At 28.0% G+C, this 16,035-nt stretch overlaps 1 pseudogene; it reads left to right on the forward strand.

Annotated features, from left to right (window-relative positions):
- Nucleotides 1-718: 718 nt before the first annotated feature.
- LOC145840229 (splicing factor Cactin pseudogene) lies at nucleotides 719-7,526 on the forward strand (annotated as a pseudogene).
- Nucleotides 7,527-16,035: the final 8,509 nt, after the last annotated feature.

Genomic DNA, 16,035 nt, shown 5'->3' on the forward strand with positions numbered 1-16,035 from the left:
ACTTTACGGTTTAAAAACAAAGTTTAGAATAAAAATATAAAATTAAATAATATAAAGTTCGTTTATAGTTACTACTCACATAAATATTATACATAATTATACACGCTTCTTTCTAAAGTGTTTATATTTTATAGACTCTGTAGATCTGTTCTTAAAATTATTTGAGAGCAGTGAAACGCCGTTAGTCGGAATAAAGTTGTAACACAAAAATATTTGTTGTATATTCTCCGATTAGCTTAGCTTATCAGGATCTCTAGGATTTAACGCCTATTAACGTTACATCTTATATATAATTAGAATTAAGTTATTTAACTTAATAAATTAAATCTTTCATACAGACCCCGACTTGAGGACTTTTTAAAATATATATATATATATACAAGGTATTTTAGATCGTTGTTTATTTATTTGTACCTGAAGACCTAGTGGTATAACATAGTTGCACCAATTGAACGTAGCTTTACAGCGATTTAGTAAATTTTGAAATATTCGAGTCAAAGTACTTACGTTTGTATTAAAAATGATCTCTAAACATTAATTTCATAAAAAAAAATTATGAAGGTAAAGTAGCTAACTTTTCGTTTTCAAAACATTAGTTTTCTTATTTTACACAAATAAAAAAATATTCCTATCCTTTAAAATTCTTCATTTCTATTTAGTTCTTCAAAGATGTGTAAAAAACTCTATTTTAGCATTTTTATACGAACTAAACAACAAAATGGGCATGAAAAGAAATCACGTAACTTCAATCTCCAGTGAACCGGAAATAAAGCAGAAAAGAATTGTAAAACGTCACTGCTATAATTTGATTAATGGTTGTAAGGTTGTCATTTGCGATACGCGGTTTAAAAAGTCAAGTACTGGCGAAAGTTTCTTTGAAAAATACAAAATAACAAACTATATTGCATCAGGAGGAAACGGAGTTGTCTGCAAAGGTTTGTTTTATAACTAGTTTTCATTGAGTGTAAACTAAATAAAAGATGCTTCATAATTATAGCAAGTATTCTTAATACAGTCAAACATTTATTCTCAAACTTTATATGTAAAGTTTGTATGAACATATTTTTTATAATTATTAGTTTAAAACAAAAACTATTTTTACAGGTATAAACATTAAAACTAATAAAGTAGTTGCAATCAAATACAATAAATTTTATGCATCCAAAAATAAATTACCAAATGAAATAAAAGCCCATAAAAAAGCTTTAAAAGCTGTTGAAGGTACAAAATATGAAGATGGTTAGTATAAATGTATATATAAAATTTTAAAGTTCCTAGAATTACCTTTTTATGCAATGAATTTGCAAAGAAATAAAAAATTTAAACATTTTTTTGGAAAATAAGAAAATTTATAATTATAGCAAAGATTACTAATTAAATGTTTTTTTATATTTAAGTAATGATAGGCATTTAAGTTTAACTAAAATTAGTTTACATTTGTACTGAACTTTAAAAAACAGGACTAAATTTATTTATGTTCTTTACAACTTTTATTTTTTAGTCTACATTAAAAAAAAGATATTTTGTATTTAAGAGAATTATTTATTACAAAATGTACAATTTTTTTTCAGTAATAATCAAGCTGGAAGACTGGTACTTATTCGATAAGTATTATGTGCTCGTTTTAGAATATTTAGAAGATTACGACAGTCTAGGAGACTATGTAGACTACAAAAGTCTTATCGAAGAAAATTGTGCAAAGAAATTGTTTTTAAAGGTAATGTTGTTTTTATTTGTGCCTAACTTTACAAGAAGTATTTCAATGTGTAAGTTTTATTTATAAAGTTATTAAAATAGCTAAAAGTGCGCTGAAACTTGTATATATAATATGTAGCATTTATTTTGTTAACTTTTAACATTCTATTTTTTAGATAATTGAGACTGTTAATGTTCTGAACAAAAACGGAATATATCACTTCGATATTAAACCAAACAACATGCTTATTGGATTCAATAATGGAAAACTGACTATTAAAATAATAGACTTCGGACTTGCTAACTGTAAAATTCATAAAGTAAGTTCTTGAACCTTGGTTTTTTATAAAACTATTAACTTATATGGCAATACTTAAATTCTATATTAGTGCTTTTAAGTAAATATGAATACATGATTAGAATACTTTCTTTTAAATGATTAAGTTCATTTAATAATATTTATTTTTTACACCTGTAACAAATTATTCACAAACTGATTTAATAAAAACCTAGGTGGAAAAATTATGGAAAATACCAATTGGAACTTATGGTTACAGATCACCAGGCGTAATAAGGAAGAAATGTTTCTACTTCGCTGATATTTGGGCAACTGTGCTCACTCTATACTACATGGTGACAGGGTGGCATTTGTTTGATGATGATAAAAAAATTGATAATTTGAATAAGTTTGTAGCAGTCACGCCCTTCGAAGATTTTGTGTTGAATGTGTTGAAAACAATTTGTACGAAATCACATTAAAATGAGCAGAGCTTGGAAATCTCACACAAATGGTTGAACGATGTTTTGTGTGATAAAAAAGTTTTAAAACTTTGAACTATTTTTGTAAAATTATACATCTTTTATTTTTAAGCGCTTCCACAAACCAATAAAAATAAAAGTGTTTGACACATTTTAAATCCTTGTTGAAGTATTTAACAAAAAAAATTTTGTACTTTACAAAACAATATAAACCTTAAGGTAGTATCCATAAAAAAAGAAATTTTAAAAGTGTAACGAGTTGTACCTTTACAGTTTTGAAACGTTCTGGGTGTACACATTAAATACCTTTCTGGTATTAAATTTTAACTTCTAAAAAAAATAAAATAATTGTTTTATGTACAATGCTTTTAAGTTTATAAATAATTATAAATTTATTTCAAACCATAACAGTTGAGTACTAATGAAACAAAACAAAAAAATAACGGCCTAAAATATTAGACTTTTTAAGTACTTATAATTAAAATTAGTCTGTGTTCTTTGAACATTTAGTTCTTTAAGACAAATTAAAATAGATATTAAACTATAAAAGATTGGACATTTTAATTTTTCTGGTATATAGAAATAAAGTCATAGTTGTAATATAATGTTATTACTTTTTAAAAGAAATATCTTATTTCTATACACTGACGGAATAAGTTGGACAATGCTACAGTTGCGCAGATTGTTATCATGCTCCAAAAATTAATCAAAGTAAAAAACCTATAAATTTAAAAGCTAGACACTGATAACTAATGTTATAATTATTTTAATTCAAAAAGTTTTATGTTTTAATTTGCTGTCAATACTACAATACTGTAATACAAAAATCTTTCTCTGTGTAACAAAAAAATACTTAACGACTTAATGAAATTATAAAATAATCAAGAAAAATAAATTGATTTTATAAAAATTTATTAAATCAAAGAATGGTTTTTTAACAACTATGATGACCAGGTAGTGTAAAAATATTTAAATAAATAGATAAATAAGCTACTCAACAATCATGTAATCTATTTATTAATGGATTGACCCAAAAATTCCAATGTTTATAAAGTAGAGTAAGAAATTAATCAGTTTTTAAAATATGTTTAACGTTATAAATAAACTGAGTTTACTTTTAATCTTAATAAAAACTCAGAGTATAGTCCTTTTATAACCATATACTTATTAAAAGTTGATTTCGTAGCCGTAGTATAAAGAAAATAGGGCAGCGGTTGTCAACGGTAGTAGTATTACAATTTATCTATATGAAAATAAAATTTTAATAAACTATTTATAACCATGTACTTATTAATAGTTGTTTGCGAGCTGTAGTATGTAGAAAATATGGCAGCGGTTATCAAATATTGTAGTACCATACCAATCCTTATAAAAATATAATTTGAACAATGCAACTTATTTTATATAGAAAAGTGGTGGATTAAAAATATTAAAGTCAAAATTAATTGAAGCAATGTAAAACAAAAACACGCCTCAGTTATAAAACTAGTAAAATCGACTTACTAACATGTGTTTTTAAGAAAATAGCAGGTCTAAATGAAAAAATTAATATGTCTACGAAACGAACATGTTTCTTCCAATAAATTTATAATGATAAAACAAATAATAGTTGTACTAGAAATATCTAAAGAATATGTTTAACACTAAACTTAAAAACTTAAAACTTGCATAATGCTGAATTGTAGAAGCTTACATACTTTCAATCCCACAATAATTTAAGTTTTTACGAAATTACTCGAACGTTAGATAACAAATTTAAACAAACAAGTATTCAGTTAGTAAAGCAATAATCATTTTTTGGCAACAATGGGCAGTATAGTTTTCCATTTAAACTTACAAAGAAGAGTACAACTATGTTAATATAGACAATATTGTCATTGAATTTAAAACTCTAACGAAGCTCTCTTTTTTATTGATTCGAAAAATAAGTAAAAGTTGTTATTTTATATCAGACACTTGATACTTGTCACAAAATTTAAATTGTAAACTACTAATGTTTCGTAAATTTATATTTGATCTTAAAAACAAAGTAAATCTTTTTCAATTTCAATTTTTTATTTATCTATAGTTTAAACTTAAATTTTACTTAAAGTATATGAAAGGCTAAAAGGTTTACTTTTAATTCGTTATAGTGTTTTCTCAAAAAATTTTTTGAATATCTCAGCCATTGAATATTTGATTCATTGTTTAGGGTTAAATAACTCTACGAAATAAACAGTCTTACCTAATTACAACTAATTAGAAGTCTAACTAGTGCCAAATTAGATTTTTATAATCCATGGTTATAATTTCAAGCTTTCTGTTTTGTGCAGCATTTAAACTATAATTGATATTTTACTTATCTAATGATAGTTTTCATAGCTTGTTTCATATCTTTTATTTTTTGCTAATAGTCTCTTGGTTAAGTATTCAAAGCTTTCAAGTTTTTAAAAAGTTTTTTATTTATTTTTAGTATATAAATTCAAAAATAAAAAATTCAAACAAAAATCTTTTTAATAAAAAAACATGAAAGTTTAATAAATTTTTGTAAAATAGTTATCTAAAATTATGACGTAAGTATTGGTGATTTAAGTTTAAAAAATAAATTTAGGCCTTTAAGTTAGAAATGTTCTGAAAATGTAATATTATTTATTACAGATGGTTTTTCTCAATTGCTTTCATTAACAGCTATGAGTAGCAGCTTAGGATGTAAGACTGATTTAGGGTAAAAAAAATATAAAAATTAAGTATATAGAGTTACTAATTAGCCTGAAATCTTGAAATTTCAAATATAAAGTAAAAAAAAACTGAAAAAGCTGTAATTTTGAAACAAAATACTTTTAGACTTTAAAATATTTTAAGTTATAAGTATTTCAATTAAGATTAGCCATAAACAATTTTATAGACCAATTATTTTTTTTGTTGTAAAACGCATTCAATAAAGTAATAATATTCAGTACATTCTGAATATGTTATGTCATCTTTAACCTTGAACTTAGTCTTAGAACCGACTAAAATACTTGTACTTTTATAAACCAAAAAAACTAAACTTTTAGCAAACCTGATATTGCTTAGAGTTGCATCACAGTTAAATTAGCATTTCAGTATCTTTTTTTTTGTATTTTTTTTCAGAAAAACATTTTAATACGTTGAGCTTCATTTTAAACAAAAAAAAGAATTAATCAAATTCATGAAAAACATGGAAGACAACTAAATTTTTAGGAGTAATTTTAAACAAACCAGTTGTTACCCTGCCAAATCTTAAGTTTGGTGTTTGGCAAAAAAATTAAACAGTGTATTGTACTTTATATATCTATGGCACCACATGCATAGTTTTATAAATTACAATGTATTATAAATTTATATATATATATAGTTTTTATAAAAAATAAACAAAGAGAATTTTATTACAGATTTAAATAACATTTATGAACATGTCAAACAAAATTACAGAAAAGAGAAAGAAAGCAAAACAGTTGAAATTGGCTTCGGAAAGTTCCGAGCATAAAAGAGCAAGAAGATTAGCAAAAAAGAAAGCAAAACGTAAAAAAGAAAGACGAAAAATAGGTTGTGATAAAGAAAGCATGGGGTACACAAATTCTTATAAATCCTAAAAACATGTTAATTTAAAACAACCCTTTGTTTGGGATACGAAACTCCTAAAAGAAGGGTTGCAAAAGTTGTCAAGTCGAGAAACGAAGAACATTGTAAAAAGAAAGCAAGAAAGCAACAAAATCAAGCTAAAAAAACTTAAAAAGCGAAGAATGCAAAAAGAAAAAGAACGGGAGGCGTGCGAAGAAGATAGGCTAGTTGAGCGAGAAGCTGTAAACTCGCAGAAGTGGGAGTCTCAAGAACGTGCGTTCCTCTTGGAACGTGCGAAACTGAGGAGCAAGATAAGGATCAAGGACAGGAGAGCAAAGCCAATCGATCTGCTCGTCAGGTACGTGCTGAGCACTGAAGAGGGTACAGAAGACCTCACTGATCTCTGCGAGCCGTGCACTTACTTGTACGGCTTGACTGACGAGGATCTTGAAAACTTGCTGCTAGACATCCAGGTTTATGAAGAACTGGAACAAGGAGAGAACGAGGAGTTTTGGAAAGATATGACAGTCATTGCTAAATGTGAGCTAGAAAACCTGAGAGGGTCTAGCGGCAGGAGGTACAGAATTAACGAAAAAGCAAAGCCGTTTGTGAAAGACCTGTTTAACGGAAAGACGTTCAAGGAGATGGTAAAAATGAGAAGGGTTATTGAGATGAAACTGAATCAGTCTTCGGATGCAAGCTACTGGGAGTACGTGCTTAAAATGACGGGCTACTTCGCGGCAAAAGCCAGAAGAAGGGAAAATCATCACGAACACCTCAAAACGAAGCTGGACAAACTGAAGCACCATTACATGTTGGAAATCAATGAGGAAGATATCGACGAGCCCGGTCCCAGTAAAATGCCGCATCCGACAAAAGTTTCCCTAATGAGCAAACCTCAAAGTTCCGAACTACCTTCGACCAACAGTGACATCAAGCAAAACAATAATGACGTCATTAGCAATGAAAAAGCTTGCATGCAGGTTTTTGAAGAGCTCGGCTACGAGCCGGTGCTTTTGAAGGAATTGTCATCGGGTGTCGTTGTTGTCGGAGAAGAGAACGACAAGCACATGATAGGAGACAAACGAAATATTTTGAACAAAACCGGATTGACAGAGGTGAGCAGCCAAGTCGTACTGATGGCGGATAAATACAGGCCTAGGAAGCCGAGGTTTTTCAACGAGTTGCAAACTGGATTTGAGTGGAACAGATACAACCGAACACACTACGATGTTGACAACCCCCCGCCAAAAACTGTGCAGGGTTACAAGTTTAACATACTTTACCCAGACCTGATCGACCCGACTGAAACTCCTCAGTATCATATCACCGATGACCCGACGAACCCGGATATTTCCATACTGAGGTTTAGTGCCGGTGCTCCTTACGAAGACATCGCTTTCAAGATAGTTAAAAATGAGTGGGACCGCAAGCACGGGTTTAAATGCCAATTCATCAATACAACCTTACAGCTGTGGTTCAACTTCAAAAGATACCGTTACAGAAGGTAAATTTTCAACATTGTGTTAGTTCTTTTGTCAAACAGAATTGTAGCTTTTTATTTGAAATTAAAAAAGTTTTAAGAGCTATTTTTGTTCTAATAAATCATTTAAAAGCTTTGGAAAAATCAAAAACCGTACTATTTAGTGTTTAAGTAAGTATAAAAACAAAAAGATGTCAATTTAACTTTTATTTTAGCAGTATTTTATCTCATATTTTGTTTACTGTATGTCAATTTATAACCTTTATTTATGATATTTTTACAAGTTATTTTTGTCTCCTTTAATAATTGTGTTCCTAAATAAGATATATTAAACTTTACGTCATATTCAACTTATTTAATTATAATATGAACTTTAAACTTCTTTTTTAATTTACTTTTTTTGATTGTTAAAAACAAGTACTATATACTTTTAAAAACTTTGTTCTATGAAAAACTTTTTTGTATTCTCTTAATCATATTATACTTAAACATTTTTTAAGTTTAATTAGTCAAATTAGTTGTACATATTTAAGATTGAACTAATTTTAATAATAAATTTCAACTTAAAAACTCACCAGTACAAACAGCCAAAAAGAAATTAGTATATGTTTCAAGGTAGTTAAGTATAAAGCTTTAATCAAAGTCATTTTATTAGATTAACTACTCAGAAATCGTATTATGTTTAAATTTTCATCTTCAAGTGAAACTATGTGAAGAAGATACTGCTTTTATCTACGTGTTCAAAAACTTTTTTTTTGCTTAAGTTTTGGTATAGTAGTGCTTTTAACTAAGAGTTTATGAAATAAAAAGGTAAAAAAAAATCCGCTATCCAAAAAATCAAAGCGTTTTAAACCAAATAATAGTTCAGAAAAAAAGTCAAAATAATTTTAAAACATTTTTGTAGCGTATCTGCGACTGTTCATACTTTTAGCTATTTTAAACTAGAATGAATTTCAAAAAAATAAAACTATAAGTTGCGTGAAATAATTAATTACTCATAAAGTAACTACTTACTAGGTTTATATAGTGGTATCTATGTGCACAGTCAGTAAGTAACAGTAAATTTATACCATAGCATAATTACTTTAAAAATTATAACTTTAAAGTATTTTTAAAATAGCATATATAACAGTATCTGAATCTATTGAAAAGTGATTATCTGCAAAAGTTTAATAGTAGACTACAGTTCTTTTTTTAAATCTGATTCAGTACTTGCAAATAAATATTGTCTTTCAATTAAATCCTATTTTATAAACTAGTTATCTTACTGAGAGCAGTTTTTTTTGCTAGATATAGCAAAAGATATATTAAAATATGCAAAGATTATTAGATATTCTTTAGTTTACCGGTAAACACTACACTATGAAATTTTTGTAAGTTTAAAAAGCAACGTTATTTATTAAACTTTTAAAACACATGTAAGTAAGCTAATTGTTGTTTAGTTTAAAAGTTAGTTATAATATTATTATGTTTTAAGTATGGTTTAAAATGGTGTAGCAAAACACTTAAAAACTCTAAACTTTAGAAGTACAACAGCTTATGAACAAAAATCATATACTTTACAAATACAATAACAACAAAAGTAACTGGAATATATTAATAAGTATTTAGAAAGTCAAACAAAAGTGTAGACTTGATTAAAATTATTAATTGAGTATATGTATATAGTTAATAAGATAAGTACTTCTGTTAAGTTTTAAATTGCATTTACTAAGAAAAATTTACCGAATTTTTGACTTTTAGTATCGATATCCTGTGATAAGATTTACAAATTTTTTTTTTCTTTTGTGGTAACTTTATTTAATTAATTCTTTTCATTTTCTAGCTTTATGATTTCAATAAATATTAGCAGTCTGTATGATTCTTACTTTTGACTTAATTATTATATAGAAAAACTGTTAATAAAAACAACAATTAATTCTACCTTTGTTACACAATTAAGTATAGTATCACTAAATGTTATCAGGCTTAGTTAAATTCTCTTTTCATAACATAAGGCAATATAGCTAAAAAAACTAACTTTAAAAGTTTTATGACAAATATTTAAAGTTTGAGTGATAATTTTTTATATGGCTTATAAACATCTATTTTAATCTTTACCTTTTGCAAAATTAAAAGTTGATATTTTAGCGTTACAGATACTATTAAATAAACGTAATTTTAACACCCAATTTATACCTACCTTACTTAACTTAACAAAAAAATCTTTAACAAATGTTTCTTAGTTGGACACCATCTTGAAAAGGCTACAAAGCTAAAGTCTTAACAACAAAAACCGTCAAGTGATGAAAAATCACAAAGCAAGTGTTCACCGTTACTACATCAAAAAATCATAACAACAATCCACTTATTTGATTTCTAATAAAGATTATTTTTACTAAAAAAATTTGTATTTTGGGTTAAAAAAGATGTTTTGTCTAAGAAAGCAGTCATTGACAAAATAGGTTTATTGCAGACAACTTCAAACTTATAACAAAACACACAAAAATCCAAATTTTGTACACCTAGATCTACTGACACTACCAACCAATGTTTAATTTTGCAGTCACTTTGATACAGTTTGCTATTCAAATGTAAAAACGTTTTAAAAGTAAAAAAAATATGTTGGTAATTACACGAAAGCTGAGTATTAATGATTTGTTGAGTCATTTCTGAAGATATTTATTATATTTTTCAATAAAAATGAAAACAAAATATAACTTAACGACACTATCAAATTTGACAATGTTTATATATATTATTATCTATATCACTTTTACGCTTATAAAATTAAAAGTACACCATTAACAAAATTGTTTACGATAATTAATAAATTATATATTAAATAAATATAGTTTTAATATGACATGAAGTTATAAGAGGTAAGTTCCCACAAGGTGTGCCGAAGAGCAGGCATGGAAACAGCCGAGCTTAACAAAGAACGTGAAGATATAATCAAGAGAAAAATCAGTAAGATAAAGAAGAAAATTACAGATTTGTTTTAATGGAAGAAAAAGGGTGAGCTTGACCCGAAAAAACCAAGACTTCATTTTGCAGTAGCGAATGAAAAAATCTGCTACAAGTTGAGGAAAAAGTAAGATTGATGAGAAGGAAGCAAAATATAGATTTGTTTGAATGGAGAGTGAATTGAACTTGAAAATCCGAGACTTCATTTTGCTGTAATGGAAAAAAAAAGTACACGGTAGTCTGCACTCCTGCTCAAACTGATGCCAACTGTTTTAAATTAAAAGCTCCGGCAGAAATTATCTAAGCTTTTCGGCATTGTTCCTGTACGCCCCAGCAGAAAAAAATTAATTTATGTTAGGTGTAGTCATTCAATAACAGTACAGACTATAAAAAGTTAAAGAAACTTGTAAAATGGCACCCCTTTTGAGGCGTTGTAGAATTGGAGGATGTCAAAACCAAGAGAGCTCATGTTTTGCAAATTGTGTCTTATGCCGTTTAAGGCGTGGCTAGCTTCCAACTAGTCTTGGCCGGAATTGCGACGTCAGAGTAAGTATGTGAGATGGCCTCAACATTTTAATTTATTTCGAAGTCTTTTTAATTTCTTATAAAATAAGGTTTTGTTTAGTTTTAGAAAAATAGAACTTGTTTATAGCTTTGAAGCACAAATGTAGGTATAACTGAAATAGTTTTTATAAATATAATCGTGCTAACTTGTAGAAGGAAGCAATATCATCAAGTTTTTTATGGGTTGACTTAGGGGAAAAGTCCGTAAATGTTTGTAGTACGGAGAACATGGACTTGATGGAAGTAAAAAGAATTAGGAAAACTAAAAAAATAGTAACAAAATGCACTATACTTAAACAAGACGTCTACTACTTCAAAAGTAAAGGTAAAAAATTGTCCGCATGTAAGGTTTATCTGCCTGCTAGAGGCTAAGAACGTACGAAAACACAATTTTGCAGACCAATTTTACCTTAGTACTACCTGTTTGCTAAAAATTTACCTATTGCACTGTTTGTGAGTCTGACCCGGTAGCAATTCATTGGATAATCTGCAAATAGTGTTTTGTGTCAATTTGGGTGCGGCGTCCAACTAGTCTCGTTTGGAGTTGCTTGGTTTCGTCGACTACTGCAAGTGTTTCATGTTTTGTTAAGTACAGTCCTGGAAAACGTGTGTAATAAAGAAACTAGATGGGTAAATTAATCAATACATTTTCGCAGTGGAACAAAACATTTACCAGGAAGGCCGACGCCTACTGCGCTGCACTCACAGCCATCTTGACGTTCGGCAGAATCACCGCGGAAGATACTGATCACGTCGTAAAAAAGCAAAGGAGGGAAAACTGCCATTGAAGTTTTTTTAGTCAGAACTGAACTGTTTGGTCAGTTTCTTTATTAACTTTGTTTTGAAGTTTTGACACGAGTGACAGGGACCTTTCATGGCGGAATAGGTTTGGCTTGCGTGCTTAAAACGAAAAAAAAAAAACAAGCTTTGAATATGAAAAATTAAGTTAAATGTGTCAGTTTCTATCAATCAAATAAAGAACTCGCATAGTCTACTTAGGCGCTTTGACCGCCTGCTTTTAAGAACAAGGGAATCTGAAACCAAATCATTCGTTGAAACTGCAAAATACCATCAAAGGCTCCCTCTACGGCCAATCAATTCTATTCAGTTATGGAGGCAAATTTCAATAGAGAAATTTAGTACATAAGTTCAAACTAGTAATACTTCATCCTAAATATTTTTCAACTGCTCGCTTAATAATGTTATGCAAACTCTTTTTGCAGAGAACGAGACATTTCAGTCGACTCAGGCGCTTTAAAAAAGGTTTTGCTGCTGGCAAGAACCATGCAGTCTGAAACTAAATCAGTTGTAGAAAATGCGACGTACATCCACAGACTCCCTTTAGTTTTTGCGGCAAGAAGTCTTAGATGCTTGGTCAGTATCTTGAACTATTTTTATACTTAGCTTGAAATATGCAGCTTACTAACTTTGTATGAAATAGCTTAGCTTATTTTTCTTCAAAAACTTCTATATCATGGTTACTGCGGTTTGACTACTCGCAAGAGAATAAGAAACTAAATATTTCGTGGAAACTGCGAAATGCAACAACAATATTGCTGGTGATAGTTTTTTTTCGTGCATTACGTGGCACCACAGGAAAAGGACTGTGTTTAGTTTTTAAGTCATAGTAAAAAGATAACGTCAAGTGCAATTTATTAAATTTTATTGTAAAATGTGTCAAAAGGAAAGTAATTTGCAGACGGAAGAATTAAAACGTAGTTATAAATAAGTGTTTATGTGCAATAAAAGAAACAAAAGTTTATGAATAAGTTATGTCACTAGTCACTGTAGACTCACATGGTTTGATGCGTTGAAGTGGAAATCAATAGCTTTACAGTAAAAGTTTTAAAACAATTTGTCACTAACAAGTGTCGCGGTATGAATAGCATATTATATAACATGTGTTTAGAGTAGTAATAAAAATGGTGTATAGTTTCACATTAAACTAAAAATTATAAATTTAACTAAAAAATTGACATGATCAGTTCAAGTAAATAAAGTAAATTTATTTATGCAAAACTTTTACACTAAAACCATCTCTTAAGATCGGTTTGTTGGTGTATAAGATGAGAGGATAAAATATGCAGAAAAGCAGGCTCCAAAGAAGATGTAGATGTTCCTAATGAAAGAGTGGAAGCCACATGATGGACGTTGAAATCAAAAATGTAGAAATTGATAATTCAATCGAGAAGGTTGAAGACTTCATCGATAGGTTCGTTCGCAATTAGGCTGAAATAGGCGCAGTAGAAAATTGATTGCTAATTTGCTTTAAAAGATTTTCTAACCGTTTACATCTACAGCTTGTGTGAAAACTTGAAATAAACTTGTGTTGTCATTAATTTAATACAACTAATGCTCAAAACACTTAACAATCTCTCAAAAAACTCCTTAATTAAAGCATGTAACATAGTCAAAGATATTGGAGGTGTTGTTATAGATAAGTTAGATTAATATAAAAAAACTAGACAAAATTACTAAAGACAAAAACCGCTTAGAAGAAATCAACTACAATCTCAACACTAACAATTGTAAAATAGCTCCATGGATCATACAAGAATACAAAGTTATTTATAATTGAAGAAACTTCATTAATAGTTTTTTTTTTTGCTGAAAAAAAGTTTCAACTAAAATGTTATGTATAGATCAATAGCATTCCAAACGAAAAGAAGCCATCATTAGGAAGGATGATGGTCGTATGCAAGATGAAAGCGATTGTAATAAGATTAAATCTGATTATGTCATTGCATTCAGCGGACTAATCTTTGCACTTTAGTAGAAATTATTACATCAAGATAACACAAAAAGTCATTTGAAGACCTGGCGGTTGATTCATTTCAGTAGTGAGCAACAGTTAGTATAAGAATGTTGGTTACTTATTAAATATAATCAATTATATAGCCAAAAATTTGTTTAAATAGTTTTTGTTCAAGTAACCAAAAAAAATCTTGATCAACCTGCGTTCAAAATAGAATTAGGAGATAGAATATTTAAAATCCACTTAAGTCTGGATCTTAACACTAAAACAGCAATTAAAGTTCTCACTTTATGTTTTATTCTAATAACTGGTTATTCTTCCTTTTTGCATACAACAGTTCAATTATTCAATAAAAACTCAACCGAAAATTTTTAATTTTCAGAAACTGTTGACACACACAGCAGGTTAACTTTACATTTTATGAAGCCATTTAATTTGCACAGAATTTGGCTGGTGAGTAAATTTTTCAACTACAAAAGCTAGGTGAAGTTATAAAATATATTTTAGAATTGTTAAAGGTGTCTACAAATTAATTATTATAAGGTAGATATTACTAGGCAGGAATATCATCATACTTTGGAGCTCATGAGGGTAATAATGTTAAAAGTAATATTTTAAATGTAAACAACATCGAGTCTACCAACCAAAAACATTATGATTCCCGAGCTTTTGATAAATTATTAAATATTGATACAATTAAGTGTATTGAAGATAAAATATAAACTATATAATAGAGATTTAAAGACATAAGTTGGAATCATCAGCTCCCAATTTAACTATTTGTTGATTCTCCAACTAGACAGTCTACTGATTATTCATCTTGAAAATCGAATCTAGTTCTTAACCTGGGTTTAGTTCATATTGATTGATGATTTTTTTTTTGTTGAGCTTTTTTTAACTTAAGATTTTATATATACAATTTGTACTTAAACATTAACCTCTTAGTAAACATATTTAGTTTATCTAACTTCATTCCTATTTTGAGTTTGTAATTATCAACTACAGAAGTTGCTAGTTCGAAGTCTATTGCAATAAAATAAAAAACAAGCAGGAATAATATTACTAATAAACAGTTAGAGAAACAGAAACATACTTTAATAAAGAGTCATGCTGTAGTTTATAACTTTATGATACTAAATTTGTTTACAGCCAAAAATTTGCTATCAGGAAAAAGCTTTTGTTTTATGACGTATGAATAAAACTAGTAAAAATTGTTTGCTTAAAATTTAAGCGCCAACTTCAGCACTAAAACAAAATGTACTTTTTCAAATTTGTAAGATTTTTCATAGGCTGATGAAAATGGTTTAACTGCCTTGATCTAAAATTATAAAGTCGAAAGTTTATTTATACTAAAATTTATTCACAAATAAGTCGCTGTTTTTTCACATACATTAAACTTTCAATATAAATTTCAAAATGTCTTTGCTCGGTCAATTATGATTTACTTTTATTCAACTGCTCATGCAGCGCTTAATTTATTTTCAATCTATGTTAGCTTAAAATTTACTTCAAAATTTCGGGTTCCAATGTATTGTATATTTATAAACATAAAGTAAATTTTGTTACCTTTTACTTATTTTTACTGTAACTGCAGTTAAAGAATTACAATCAAGTATGAACTTAGCAGTTACTTTATGAACGATATGTTTTATTATTGTCAATTTATCGCCTAACACTTGAACCAGACATCAAAACCTAGGTCACTTAAACTGAAAAGCACTCGAAAAAAAAAAGATAAACACAAAAAGTTTATTTTATATCAAATTGTTATAAGAAAACACAAGTTCAAGTTAATAGATAAACATTGAAATATATTAAACAAAAAAAAATTCTATATTAAAGGGAATATGTATCATGTTGTTAGAAATATAATTCACTTAAATTATTACAAATACAGTAGAGGCAATAGTAAAGTACATAAACAATCTAATATTTACAATGATCATTTACAAAATTTATAAACCAAAGCCCCAACCACATAATCAGTTAATAAGGTAAAAAAAATATTTACTTAGAACACTGAAAGAATATTATTTCTAGAAAAATGTGTTGCTTACAAAGGAAACCGAATTATAAATTAAACCAGACCCTGTAGATTAAATCTATGACTGAAATAGAAAAAAAATATTTATTAGTTAAGAAATTAAATTAGTTGAAAAAATTAAAATATTATAATTCATATCAAAAAGGACACAAAAAAAAACATTCAAAAAAATCTATAATATTTACTAGGTAAAGAATGATTTTTAAATAAACTTTTTTTTGTTTCTTA

Source organism: Thalia democratica, chromosome 1, assembly GCF_965202585.1.
Source record: "Thalia democratica chromosome 1, ktThaDemo2.hap1.1, whole genome shotgun sequence".
Lineage (NCBI taxonomy): Eukaryota > Metazoa > Chordata > Thaliacea > Salpida > Salpidae > Thalia > Thalia democratica.